Source organism: Cupressus sempervirens, chromosome 6 (assembly GCF_028749045.1).
Source record: "Cupressus sempervirens isolate cs-2001-9-10 chromosome 6, ASM2874904v1, whole genome shotgun sequence".
In the NCBI taxonomy this organism is placed as follows: Eukaryota; Viridiplantae; Streptophyta; class Pinopsida; order Cupressales; family Cupressaceae; genus Cupressus; species Cupressus sempervirens.
In genome coordinates this window covers 321,983,969-321,999,417 of record NC_143123.1, presented here as the reverse complement: position 1 = coordinate 321,999,417, position 15,449 = coordinate 321,983,969, and positions in this window count along the sequence as shown.

The following is a 15,449-nucleotide window of genomic DNA, read 5'->3' as shown; positions in this document are numbered from 1 at the left end:
TGTTAGTTTAGGAGAGAAACATAATTCCTCAAACATTATTCACATAGGGAGTTGTACCTTAATTCAGAGGGAAACTAGTTATTCTCAAAAAAAAATTCCCAACTGTTGTGTAAAGTTGTTCTTCATTACAAATTGGGCAAATTAAAAGGAGAATTAGAAGAAGAACAATCTGTTTACCAGCAAATCTGCTACTCTATCAGTCTTACTATGTTGTCACCAATGACAAACATACTCATAACACTATTCTGTGCTACTCCCCCATAACATCGAAATTCATGCTAACAATCTCTCCCTTTGGCATTGATGGCAACATAGATGAAAGACATCTAGTTCCAAGAATACCAATCAATCAAATGCTTCAACACTATTCAACACTACTCCCATTACACTGTTGTCACATATATTTCTCTCCCATTACAATTTTTTTCATGTCACTCACTCTCCCCCATTGACATGAATGTCAAAGGTAATACAAAAATCAACCTATTAGCATGAACAAAAGTTGGTTTGTTGCTCTACAGTTCTTTTATAAACACCACAAGTATCTAAAGATACTATTGTATACCAATTACCTATTTCCAAGAGTCCTTGACTGTCTCTATACATCATAGATACTCCCCCATTGGAGAAGCATCAACATTCAGTCCAGTCTACCAATGGTGTTGTGTACCTTGGACTGATGCACTTCTGCATCTTCTTCTCTGAGCTAGGTAGGGGCATAACCCCAAGCATACATCTCAGATATTCAAATGTATCCTTTGGTAAGGCCTTTGTAAAAATGTCTGCAATCTATTCCTTTGTGTTGATGTATTCCAATCTGATTTCTTTCCCTATAACTCTCTCTTTTAGTACATGATACTTTATTGCTATGTGCTTAGTTTTAGAGTGTAAAACAAGATTCTTAGACATGTTGACTATACTTGTGTTATCACAATAAATGATAATAGGTTCCTGTGAATGTTATTCATATATCCTTCATCATCTACTTCATCCATATGAGTTGATTATAGTTATTTGCTTCTGCAACATACTCTTCTTTTGTAGTACTTTGAGCGGTACAATCTTGCTTCTTGTTGAGCCAAGAAACTAATCTTCCTCCGAGGAAAAATACACCTCTACTAGTGCTTTTATTGTCATCCCTATCTCTTTCCCAATCAACATTTGTATAGGTGCAAAGAGTAAAGTTACTATTTCTATCATACCAAATACCATAATTTGATGTTCCTTTGAGATATCTGAATATTCTTTTTACTACTACATAGTGATATTCCTAACGATCATCTTGAAATCTTACCACAATTTCAACTGCATTGGCTATATCTGGTCTGCTATGAGTCAGATACTATAATCCTCCAATCATAGAGTTGTACTTGTTTTCAACAATAGGCATCTTATCCTTGCTAGATAATTTATGACCAGTTACCATAGGAATTCCAATAGGTTTACAACTTTCTAAACCAAGTATTTTTAGTAAATCCTTTAAATAGTTGGTTTGAGAGATAAAGATACCTTCTTTGTTTTGAACAATCTGCAATCCCAAGAAAAATTTCATTTCACCTATCATGCTCATTTTAAACTCATTCTTCATGTCCTTTGAGAATTTGTTACTAGCTTCATCATTTCCACCAAAAATGATGTCATGAACAAATACAATGATTATTAGCAAGCCATCTTCTATTTTTGTTAAATACAAGTTACCATCTATTGTTCCTTTGGTAAATCCAAGCTTTGCTAAGTATTTGTCCAACCTTGCATACCAGGTTCTTGGTGCATTTTTTAATCCATACAATGCTTTCTTCAGTTTGCAAACCATATCCTTTTCTTTTGTTAAAGGAAAACCCTCTAGTTGCTCAATGTAGACCTCTTCTTCAAGTTCTCCATTTAAGAATGGTAACTTAACATCCATTTGATATACCTTAAAATTCTTGTTTGTTGCATATGCTAGGAACATTATGACTAGTTCCATTCTTGCTACAGGTGCATATGTCTCATCATAATCAATTTTGTCTTGCTGAGAATAACCTTTGCATACAAGTCTTAATTTTTTTTCTTATCACTTCTCCTTGTTCATTCATTTTATTTTTGAATACCCATGTTGTGCCAATCACATTTTTGTCCTTTGGTCTAGGAACCAATTCCCATGTTTTATTCTTGATTATCTATTGGAGTTCTTCCTCCATTGCTTTTATCCATTGATCATCTTTGATTGCTTCATCTGTGCTTCTTGGTTCTACTTGAGATATCAAACAAAGTTCTTCATTAATTTTGCTTCTTCTTATTACCCCTTTTTCTTTAGTCCATATTATCTGATCTCCAGGATGATTTCTTATCAAGTTCTTATTTGGGGTAGGAGTTGCTACTTCAATTCTTATTTTAGGTAATGCACTCTATTCTTCTCTCACATCTTTAATTTTCACATTATTCTACAAGTCATTTTCAGTCTTGAAAAGTAACTCATTACTTTGGTTAGCCTTTCTAGAGTAATCAGCTCCATCAAAGTTATAGTCCATTATCTTTTCCTTGGTAACAAACTTTTCATCAACTTTAACATTTGCGCACTCTACTATAGTTTTTGTTCTATAGTTGAAACATCTATAAGCTTTACTCTTCAATGAATAACCAAGAAACATACCTTCATTGCTTCTTGGATCAAATTTAACAATATCATCATGTCTTCTGATGCAACATTTTCTTCCAAATATCTTGAAGTAATTGACTAATGGTGAGTGACCAAACCATAATTCGTAGGGTGTTTTATCCATACCTTTCCTAATATACACTTTGTTCAATGTATATATTGTTGTATTGACTACTTCCCTCCAAAAGGTCTTTGGTACATCATTCTCAAATAGCATGGCTCTTGCTGCTTTAGCAATTGATTTGTTTCTCCTTTTAGCAATCCCATTCTTCTCAAGTATATGGGGTGAGGATAATTATCTCTTGATGCCATGTTCTTCACAATAGGTATTGAATTCTCTAGAGGTGAATTCTCCTCCTTTGTCTAATCTTAAGCTTTTGATCTTAATTCCAAATTCATTCTCAACTTTATTCTTTAATATCTTGAATTTTTCAAATGCTTCTAATTTCTCTTTAAGAAAGGCTACCCACATCATCCTAGTGAAATCATCAACAAAAATCATAAAGCATCTTTCTCCATATAAACCTCTTGTTCTTATAGGACCACTAAGATCTGTATGTACCAATTCCAAATTTTGTGTAGTGCAAACTTGCTTGCTAGGGAATGAGACCCTTTTTTTCTTGGCCAAAATACATTCCTTACAAATAGTGTCAGTGGACTTAGAGATTTTAGGCAAATCTCTCACAACAATTGTATTACTAGCCTTCACAATATTATCAAAGTTAATATGATAGAATCTTCTGTGCTATAACCAACTGTTGTCAATCTTTGCTACTAAACATGTTATTTTAGTGGAGTTTAACTAAGAAACATTACCTCTAGTTTTTGTACCAATACCAAGTAGTTTCCCTTTCTTGTTCTTGATGATGCATGTGTTAAGTTTCAGGATTTGCACCCTTAACTAAACTGAAAAAATTTCAGCAACCCTTACTTAACATGGGAGTCATTTCACTATGTGAGACTAGCTAATGAAATGAAACCTCCAGGTTCTAGGTCGGCTCCTATTTAATCTTTCAGTGAAAATCTCTAAAAACTTAATGAAAATTTGTGGGGAAAATGTAAGAATTTGCTGAAATTAAACTTAAAACCTAAAGTTTAAACTAAGAAGAGGAGGTGATACACCAAAAGTGATTATGAAGATGTAACAAACACTTAATAGAGAGGATTATATAGCTATATGAAATGCAAATAAAGTACAACTTCTTGTAAAGACTTGCATAAATAGTTTATGATAAGGTTTTAGTACTGAAACAACAAAAGGAGGACAAATTAACACCTCACTTTAATTAATTTCACCTATAAACACATATCATAACCGACAAGAAAACTTATTTTTCTACAAATAGGTGCTAGAATGAGATAGAAAGACAAGGAATATTGAAACATTCGCAAGTTAACCCATCAAATCATCCAAAAGATGCACACAGAATTTGCAAAAAGGAAAAGGCTTAACAATGAACTCCACAAAGCATGATCACAACACTATCACTTGTATTACATCTCCAAAATGATGAATTACAGACCCTATAATAAAGCTTAGGACTCAGAAAAGAAGTCTCAAAAAACTCTATCATAAAATCAGAACTCCTAAGATGAGTTACAAAACCCAATAAGTACAATGCCCAACTCCTTGGGTCGTATGCACCTTCTGAAATAATGATCTTTTTCCAAAAAAACTCCATCAATTCATAAAGCACCCTATGACTCACTTAAAATATCTCAAAAAAGGCTTTAATAGCTAATAAATGTCACTCAACTTTTATGATAAAGCCAAATTCGACCACTAAAGCCTATTTTTCCTCCAATGTTCCCAACTGATTTTTTGACTTAATACCATAACATGGGAAAAAAGGATGACTCATTTTATTTTGCATAACAAATAGGAAACTATTTAATGATTTATAAAGGTTATCATTAAAATAGTTTTCCTTTACAAGAGTATTTATGCAAAGAAAAATAATGAAAATAAAAACCTTCTTTTATTCTTTGCATTTTAAAATGAGAAATAATATTAAATGATGGATATTATCATTTTAATATTATTTTGTTACAATAAGCTATGCAAAAAACAACATCCCTTTTATTTTGCATTTAATAAACAAAAATAGTAAAATGATAAATTATTTTAATATTCTATTTAAAGAGCACATGCAAAATAAATAAAACAAGGATTTTTAAATGCATTATATGCATTTAAATGAATGTAGAACATTTAAATTGCTTGAACATTTTATTTTTTCACATAGTTCAAACAAATGAAGAAGGGATTAAAATTCCATAATCACCCACGGACTCCAAATACTATGTAAAATGAAAAAGGGCAAATAGACATTGTAAAAAGCCTAAACTTTTGTTTCATTAATACATTCTAGAGTTTTCGCATATGGATATCGAAGAGGAGTGAGGGTTTGAAGAAGATGGAATTTGCTAGAAATTCTTCTACTCTTCTCCACATGCATTTGTTGAGGCTCCCATGGAAGAGAAACTTTTGTTGCTTCTGCTATTTGGAGGTATGAATATATCACATTCTTTACTTGACGTCACTATGATTTGGTAGGATTTGAAGCTTCTCTTGGATTTTGTTGGGTTCTAATTTGTTGAGAATTCTATTTGTAATACTGACACTGCCATTGTTTGAACATGATTTACTAGTTTTTTGGAAACAATACACCATTTTCTCTTTAAAAACTTGAGTAGGGTTTATTTTTGCTCTTTACTATGCTTAAATCTGTCATGAAGCATTATATGAAATTGCCATGCTCACTGTTGGAAAGAAATGATCTAGGTTTTATTGTTATGAACCTGTATAACTACATGATTTAACTTGATACATTTCATGTTTTTTTGAAGTTTGAAACAAGTTTTCCCTATGAAATATTTCACAAGTCATTTCCTGTAGAAAAATCGAATGGGTTGCTTCTGCTTAGATCGACCTAGGTATTTGCTGTGTATACTCCAATTACATTTTGTTGTATTGTGCTCACTATTGTATATAGGTTTGATCTTTTTCTTTGTGAATTCTAAACGTGATCTTGCATTGTAACAAAACCCAGGTTAGGTTTCTCAGGAACTACACCATACATTCAATCTTTGGCTTGCATTAATAGGTTAGTTACATCAGACTAACCCTAAATGGGTTAAAATCAATGCCATTGCTCGGGCATCTTGTACAAAGAATTACAAATTAGGAAATTTTGTTTACTTTCTCTTTTGCATTGATGTGTTCTCTATTAAAATTTTGTCATTGTATTTTCAGAATAAGGAAACATGGCTTTTAGATATTCTTTGAACCAATATTTTCTATGGGTGCTTCTTCATATCTCTCCCAATAGTCTTCTCTACAAAATTGTGAGCCAACATTCTCCATTGTAAAATAACTTTGCAAAATCTAATCCCACCAAAGATGACCACTTGCCCTTTTTTTGTTGTTCAACTAACATTTTACAAGCATACTAGCACTAGGATTTGGCATTGGCATGGACCCCCACAAGAGGCTGGTAGTGAGCATACTTTAAACGATGATTGAAGGCTGAATTATTCTCAGCTAGCTTCAACATGTACCAGTATTCTACCTTCGATAAGCATAAGGTAACATCATCCAAGTTCACAATTTCTTTTTGTACTGGTTGGTCTGCATTTCTTGTATTTTTAGATCCAAGTTTGACATATCTTGCATCCCCACATATAGGTTGCAAGAGATAACTATGTTATTGGAAAGCACATCAACTCGATATTGGTTCTTCTATCTTGACTCCAAGTTCAAAAAAAAAAATCTCACTCCACTCTGAAGGTAGCAAATATTCCCAAGGTTCACCAAACTCCCATGGCTTGACATCAAAGTCAAAGTAAATAGCCAACTGCTCAAGCTCCATAGACTTCTGTATATAATCCAATGTCCCACCAGTAATGAAAGCTTCTTTTCCATCTTCACCAATAGTCACTAAAGAAATCTTCTCCAATGTCATTCCTATTGCAAATGGATGACCAAGATTGCTTTCAATGTCCTCATATCTAGCATGGATATTTGTAATAGCAAGCTTGATATTCCCTATAACCGTGTTAATTAGAGATCCCAGCCATGATGTATTCACTTCATCTTTCTTCTCAAGTTTGGATTCCAAAAGCTTCATTTCCATTTCCTTTACCCTAGACCATTTAGCTTCTTGCATAGAATCATTAGTACATCCCTCAACATTAGTTATAGGCTCTACTAATTGTGTTTGTTCTACATCTCTTCTATGAGGTGATATTGATGGAAGCCTCATCATTTTAGCATATAAAGCTGCACCCAACTATACTCAGGCCTGTCCTAGTACAGTTTCTTTTTCTTTTCTTTTCCTTCAAGAGTGAATGATTAGTTGCTCTGTCTGGTCATGGATTTTTTTTTTCCTTAAGTGAAGCTTTGTATAAATCTAGAGCCATCTACTCATCTTTGAGGTATTCAGCTATCATTAACTAATTTTCATAAGAACCTTATTCATTTCCACAAGTTATAGCTTAATTAACATCATGATTATGGTCATGAGTCTTTTCCATATAAATGACAAATTTTTTAGGGGAGAAGAGTCCTTGTTTCCTTCCAAGAATATGTAAATTCATCCCAACAAGGAAAACATTTATGAGCATCTGCTAGTTCAAACTGATTGCCTCATGTTAGATGACCAGATACACACATACTATATAATTCTTCACTCCTCTTTTTTAACTATGAAGATAGTGTATTTTCAAGATTGTTCATTTGTTGCACATTGTTTTGACTCTTGTTCAACACCAAATGCTTGAGAAAACATGTTTTAGATGGTCAATGGAAACATATACAAACATAAATGATTTATTGTAAATATAAACTTTATGCTTGAGGTACTTGTCTATTGTAAATATAATATAAACAACATGCCTCAGTGTCCCTGTTATTTATCCTATTTTGGTCTTCTAATTTGAAGCTGTAGCTATCCATCCATTTTTTAAAAAAATTTTGCATTTTGAAATTTTGTGAAGACATTTTTTTGTAGCATGTTTAACCTTCACAATGAAAACTCCTTAACTCTTAGCATTACTTGAAGTATTTTTATTGATTACCTTTCATGCTTTCTTGTAGGAAGTACCCCCTTGCAATCCATGATGTCAATCATTATTTATTTGTTGTAATCCTATAGCATCTTATTTTGTGAGGTTCGAGCATGGGCTTGTGACACTCACAATAACTTTTATTTCTTTCTGCTTCTTTTCTTTTGTAATGAAATGCATCAACAAATAACATGTGTAGTTGTAGAGATAGACAATCATTACTTAGATCCTTCAGGATCTAAAATTAGTTTCTTTCATGTTTTTTGTAGTTTCTAGAGAACGTGGAGCTCAGAGTTGGACAAGTGCACCAAGGAAAGAGTTCATAACCAGTCAAAGCAACAGGCAATGATTGGTTATCTCTACTCTTATTTCTTTCATTCATGTGTATCTGTTTGTGTATTTCCTTATGAAAGAAACTTAGTACGGTGAGCTATACTCACAGCTTGTGTGAGATATTTTATGTTTAGCATATCATTTTATTTCATTGTTTGAAAACATCAATGTATATCTAAAAGTAAATAATACAAGGACATTTCTATTGTTTTAAAAAAAATGAAATAAATGGCAATTCTATACTTTCATTACATGTATACTTAAAATTTTACACATGTGAATTTTTTTAGTAATAGTATGTGTCATTAACAAATTGTAGTTGATAGCCTTTGTCCATAAGCTATCCAACACTCAACAATTTATGCTTTAGTCCATCAAAAAAATAAAAATCATTAGTATATGTTTTACCATCAAGTTTAATAGACTCAATTCCTACAATATGATAGGCTGCATTGTTTCCTACTCTAATAATTCCTCCATCATGGATTCTTTCTCATATCACCAGTCATGTGATATGAATAGCCACTAACAATGATCTAGTCTTTCTTTTAAACTTGTGAAATCAATGCACTTTCTTCCCTAATTTCTCTATCAAGATCATCCTCTTTTATGGTCACAAATCCTAATTCATCTTCACTTCTACTTTGATCAGATTCTTCTTCATCTTCTTCTTCATTTACATATAAACAATTTCTAGGTCTTCTAGATTTGAATCTTCCCTTAAACTTTCTTTCTCTCTTAGGACATTTAGATGCACAATGACCATATTTATTGCAAGTCTAGCATTTAAAAATATTCTTACCATCTTTTTCTCTTTCCATAAGAAGAGCCACTCCTTCTTGGATCTTTTCTTCAATGGATCTGTTGCTACTAGAAATGTCTCCTTGTGTTTTTATGCTTCTTGCTAAACTAGGTTTGATGTTTAGGGCACTAAATGCTGTGTCAATTTTTTCCAACTGTCCAGACCATTTTAGATCAAATTTTGTAGCTTTCAATCTTCCAAGCAATGTCTCTTTGGTGAAATGAGTAGTACAAGTTATCATCAATTGAATCATTTGTGCTACTATCTTGAAGGGTGGTGTCAGACTTTTCAAGATCTTCCATATCACTTCATCATCAAACTTCTTTCCATCATGAGATGTGATTCCTACAACAATCTCAGATATTCTCCCAACATAGCTTCTTACAGATTCATCTTCCATCATTCTAGCATCTTGAAATGTGGAATATATATTTTGCAATCTAACTCTTTTTGCATGAGTATCTCCTTCATAATTGGCTTCTAAAGTTTTCCAAATTTCATGAGATGTTTTAAGTAGTTTTACCTTACTATACTCACTTTCAAGTAATGCTGACAATATTGCTTCTCTTGCCCTTATGTTACACATAAATACTTCTCTCTATTCTTTAGTGCAGGTTTCAAGTTGATCTTCTTTTGCAATGGTTTTGGATGTCTTAGTCACAAGCCAATACCTTGGTCTCATGCACAAGAGATGAGTCTTCATTTTTTCCTTCCAGCTATCGTAGTTTGTGCCATCAAATCTAGGACTTTCTTTTCTGAACATATTCACCATGGATCTCCCAAAGTTGTTAAAGTTTTGTTCAAGGACCTGTGGCTCTAATACCAATTGTTATAAGTATAGTTCACCAATATAATTGAGAGAGGGGGGGTGAATCAATTATATAAAAATCTTAATTCAATTTTTACTTTATCAACCAAAGTAAATAGAAAACATAAATTTGCGCACATAAATACACCATATATGTTGATTAGGGAAACCCTTGATCAAAGGGAAAACCCTGGTGGGAATGATGCCCATAGAATAATATACTAATCTAAATATTCCTTGTTAGAGGAAAGACCCTATTAGGAGTCTATTACAATGCTTAGCACAAAGAGTCCCTGTTAGGAGACTTTGAATCCCTATTAGGAGATTCCAACCCTGTTAGGTGTTGTAGAAGGCAGCTGAACCCACTATCCAAATAGCTTCTGGATTAGATCAATGAACCCACTCCCCAATTGATTTTAGTACTATTCCTTTAAAAATAATAGATGTGGAACAATCTTAATTAAATGAAATACACATTTAATTAGTGTTGTCAGCTCTTAGTTGTTCACAAAATTTCACACGTGTAGCTTCCATACCTGCACACTTGCTGACATCATCAGTTGTTAGTGTACTTCCTCCAGTTAACTATGAAACTCTTCATTCCAAACAAAAATCATTATGTTGATCATACAATAGAGATTATTTCCCTAACCCTCTATTTCTCATGGTTCTCTGTAAATCATTGATATCTTTCGTATAATGCCAATTTAGGTTTTGTACACTTGACCACATGTTGTAGTACCTTCTCTTTACTGCACATAGGTAGATATGCAATGTGGTGTCCTCAATTCACAAATTTTAGTCAGCTAAACTATTAGTCTTACTATGTTGTCATCAATGACAAACACAGTCATAACACTATTTTGCATTGCTCCCTAATAGCATCAGCATTCATGCTAACAACTTTTCACTATATGGAAATATGATAATTTTCTTCTACTGTTGAAACCCTACTGGAAAATTATACTAATCCAACTTTTCCATCTAAGCTTGTGTGCATCCAACTACAAAGAGATGCTTAAACATAATTATGGAACCGTTTCCAATTGGGATGAGCCAAAGTAAGTTTCTTTGCCAGCATAATTTTCAATTTTTTAAGCGGTGGTTTTACTTGGTAAGACAATCAAATGTTGTATCCTTTATGAATATGTATTTTTAAAAATAAGGTTAATAACTTGTGATACAACAACTGTTCTAGTCTAATAAGAACTCCTATGAACAAGATATTTTATAGCTTGGTAGTGTAATAACTATAAGCTCCAAAGTTATTAAATCAATTTAATGAATGAACAATGCAATTGACCTTAAAATAAAAATGGGTTTCATTAAAACATAAATGGATTTCATGGTTTCTTTAGAACAAACAAAATTCTCTAAGAATTAAATTACTTTTTCATTGCTTTACTCCCTAAGATTCAGAAGCCTCTCTCTTCACGAATTAAGGTTGATAAGCCTTTGGAATATGGTTTAGAAAAAAAAATTCTAAAGTCTTGGTTAACCAAATTAAACCCATACTGGAAAACCTCATTAATTTTAACCAAAAAAGGTTTTGTCCCTTGGAGGAAAATCCTTGATGGCCATTACTACCCATGAATTTTTCCACTCTATGGAGAAATGCAAGTAGTCAAGGATGCCATTCAAACTAGACATCTCCAAATCTTACAATGATGTCAAATGTGACTTCCTTTTCAAAGCTCTTGAAAGGTTTGGCTTTGACAAGAAAGAAATTTCCCTAATCAAGGAATGTGTGACCATCATTTTTTATTGTCTTGGTCAATGGTCAATTTTCAATTGTCAATGGTCAATGGTGTCCACAAGGTTTTCTAGTGATGTCATAGAGGTATCAGACAAGTTGAATCTCCTATCCCCATAACTATTTCTAGAAAAAGATTTTAGGAGAAGATTCTTGTGAATGATAAATGAGAATAAACTCCTTGGGGTGTGTCTTTCTTCCACCCTACCTTTTATTGTCCTGTGAAACAATCCTTTAATAGTCTCTAGAACAAAATTAGAAATATTATTGGCTTCCAATCTACAAATCTCCCTGATACTTATCTTAAGCTGCCATACACAATAAAAAAAGTCTCCAACTCTTTTTGGAGCTCCATTCTTGAGAGAACACAAAGTATGTTGGTCAGGTGAAGAGGCAAACTTCTTAGCAATGCTAGTAAATTGCAGCTCCTAAAGACCTGTCTACAAGGGATCCCTGTTTACTTTCTTTCTCTTTTGAATCTTCAATTCTTTGGCTAAAAATCTTGAAAGAATTCAAAGATATTTCCTTTGATCATAAATGGAGGAAAAGAAGATGATGGCACAGGTCAACTAGGACTTTGTTGCTAGCTAAAGATAATGAAAGGACTATGCATCAATAAAATCTCTCATCTTAACAATGCCCTTCTTGCAAAGATTGAATGGAACCTTAGCATGCAAAAAGTCACTTGGTGTGACATCATGTTTGTATAATACCTAAATAAGGAAAGGTTCCATCACTTCCTTAATATGCAAGGGCTCCCTAGTGGGTCCAAGATATGGAATAGCATCCTTGATTGCAGGATGTGTTTTAGCAAGGCTTAAAATTGCAAGTTGGTGATAGAAAGATAATTCATTTTTGGGACAATACCTAGCTATATGATACAAAAATCTACCTCTCAACCAACCTATTGGGATCTCGATGAGGTTGCTAAATGCTTCTTTTTTGTTTGAGTGGCTGGCTATATTAATCATTTTAGATCCTAGAAAAACACTCTACTTTGTGACTAATGCCTCTGGCCTTGAATTTACAAAAGAGCCTCAAGGAGGAGAGAATGTTGATGTTCCCAAGAGATGATAATTTTGTCTCTAAAGGAATGTCAAGTTCTAAAGTGGATGTCTGCTCCTACCTACTTCAAGGAAAATACAAACTCATAATTCAAATTCAGTTCTAAACATATTGGTTTATTAGTGTCTTCTATTGGAAATTATTATGCAATATGTTAAAGATAACTTTCATTATTATTTCACTAGGGAAGTGATTAAAATGGATTAGGTATATGACTCAACTCTTACTAGACATAAGACTTGTTTGCACATCCACTACATTGCATTTTTAGCCTTTTACTTTTGTTACTCTTCAATAATTCTATGGATTTTATTTTATTTTTAAGGAACTTGGTCAAACATTAGTGTAGGGTTAAGGTTTATTTTCAAGAGAATGGATTTTGGGGAATTTAGATTAATGGGCACTGAATGATAAATTATATAATTCAGTAGAAACATAAGTCTCATATTGTATTTTGCTAAATAAATTTGGTAGAAAAATCTTAGGAATCTACTCAACCATTTTTAGGATTCAAGGAACATTGGCAAGAGACGTGAGGCTATAGAACTTGAACTAGTGCCCATTAAAATTAAATGTACATAACCATTGAGTAACAGTGACAAATATGCTTCATAGTTTTGTTGAACTCATCAAACTTATGTGATTATATGGAACCCTAGACTGGGAGAGAGAATTAGTGTGATGATTATAACAAGATTTGGGTATTCAAGTTGGTTTATGAAAAGCTATGAAATTTTAACCAGGAACTCAATTTTTCCCCTACTAGTTCAATAGTAATATGTAGCGAAAGATGGAGATGAATTATTCAAAGAATAAATTTCACAGCGAACTTCTTGCAAGTATCCTATGACTAAAACAAAGAGGAAATTGGTAGAATAAAATCCATAATTTAAATTAAACACTTTGGCTAAATCCATGATTTACATTAGACATAGATCTATCTATTTGAAACCCCCAAAAAAAATTAATAGTAAGAGATGAATCAAAGAAATGATCAAATTAATCTAAATCAATTTTTCTTCTAATTGAAGAGACAATGAAAACCTAAAAACATAGGGAAAATGAACAAAGATTCTCCAATGAATAAAATGATGTTGAACATACTAGAAGGGATATTACTCATCCTAAACTACCAGTGTCAATGCTAGAAGAATGAGCTCATAGCTATGGATAATGGAGGTGGTCGAAAGCCATAAAATGTTCAAGAGAAACATTCTTTAGTTTTTATTGCATCATCCAAGATTGATTCCTTCTACCTCAACAACAAGAAAATGTGTTTTGAAAGTGGATCCTCATGACATTGATTAGGCACTCACATATATTCATTCTCAAAGTAGCTTCCAACAAATCATCACTATGCACAATATGTAAGCATGACATATAAAGAGGTAATAATTTGTTTTGATGGCATATCAAAAAATTCGTGTGCAATCTGCAAGAGAATCTCCAAATCTAAAATCTTCTCCATTTTTTCCTAATGCAATGTATCTATAATCCATTTGATGCATATAAGAAAATAACATAGGAAGAGAAGTCAAAGAACCTAAAACCATGCCCAGACTCAGCATATGTAGTCGAATCTGCACAAAGCCAAAATGAGAAAAGCCTCAATACACAGGAAAATTTGTCTTGGTATTACCCGACGTGCGAATGAATCCCAATTTTTCTCCCATGTTCATACCTTTGGTATTACCTGCAAATGAATGAATTTTTTTCTATTTTACTCATGAATGAATGAAATATTTTCATTTTTTGTTATAACATTGATTTGGTCGAAAGTCAACTTGGGAAAACATAGGTTGGTCAAAATTTTGACCAAATTGGGCATAGAATTTTTATTTTTGACCAATGTGGGAATGAAAATAAAAAAAAGAAGGAATCACAACTTTGTTTAAAAAAATTGGTAGAAAAACAAGTGCAAATGTACTACTGATAGCTTTATTGTTGTGCTTGCTATTTGGTATTGTTAGGATTAGGATTAGGCTAAACTGGCAATTGAGTCTACTTAGAGGGAGTATTAGTGGTTGTAGGAGGAGGCATTAGAGCCTATTGTTGAGATAGTAGCATTAAGGCTTGCTAACCAAGTTGGTTATTCCAATTTTGACATTTTTTCCACCCTTGCTAATGCTATTGCCAACCTTGCTGAGGTTGTTACCAACCTTTCCAAGTTTGTTCCCAACCTTACTGGGGTTTTTTCCAACCTTGTTAGGGTTGTTGCCAATTATTATTCCCACTAAAAGTAGTATTTTAATAGTTTTTCCATTGACTGTTACTATTATAATTTGGGGAGGGGCTTGTGGCATACCTTGTCTTTGAGCCCATGGCTTTTGTAAGTCCATCTTAGATACTCTTGAACCTCCATTAGACTTACGTGGTAGGTTTCTAAGTCCCCTACCTTTCTTCACAATAGCCCTTGGATAATTCAAACATATGTTCTTTATGTCAGCCCAATTTTTATGAGTAATGTCTCCCTTGCCATAAGGTCTAAGGCCTCAATACTTCCATCAGTCACACCCTTCAGAAAAAGATGTTTTTTAAGATTCCTTATTCCTGGTGCTATGTATTATGTTGTAGGTTGAACATGAGCCTTGAGACATAATCGTCCAGGGTTTCATCTTCCTTTTGGTACATTCTAAAAATGCCATCCCCTTTCAAATATTGACTCCTATAGTATTCTTTATGCTTTGAAAGAAACATGTTGCTCATTACAAGCCAATCTACTACAACATTTGCACCTAACCCCATGAACCATCTCAGAACATATTCCTTTAGAGTAGATAGAAACAAATTTAGCTTGTGGGCATCTATTTTATAGTTTTAGCTCCTCCAAAGGATGTCAAACTCAAAGAGGAATGTTTCAAGGTCTTCTATGATGAGGCCATATAAATTATGTAATGCAGCTACATGTATGTTCTTCAAATTTTGGTTACCTTACTGAGTGGGAATAGGAAAATGATTTGTAAGCTAAGGGTGAGGTTGGGCC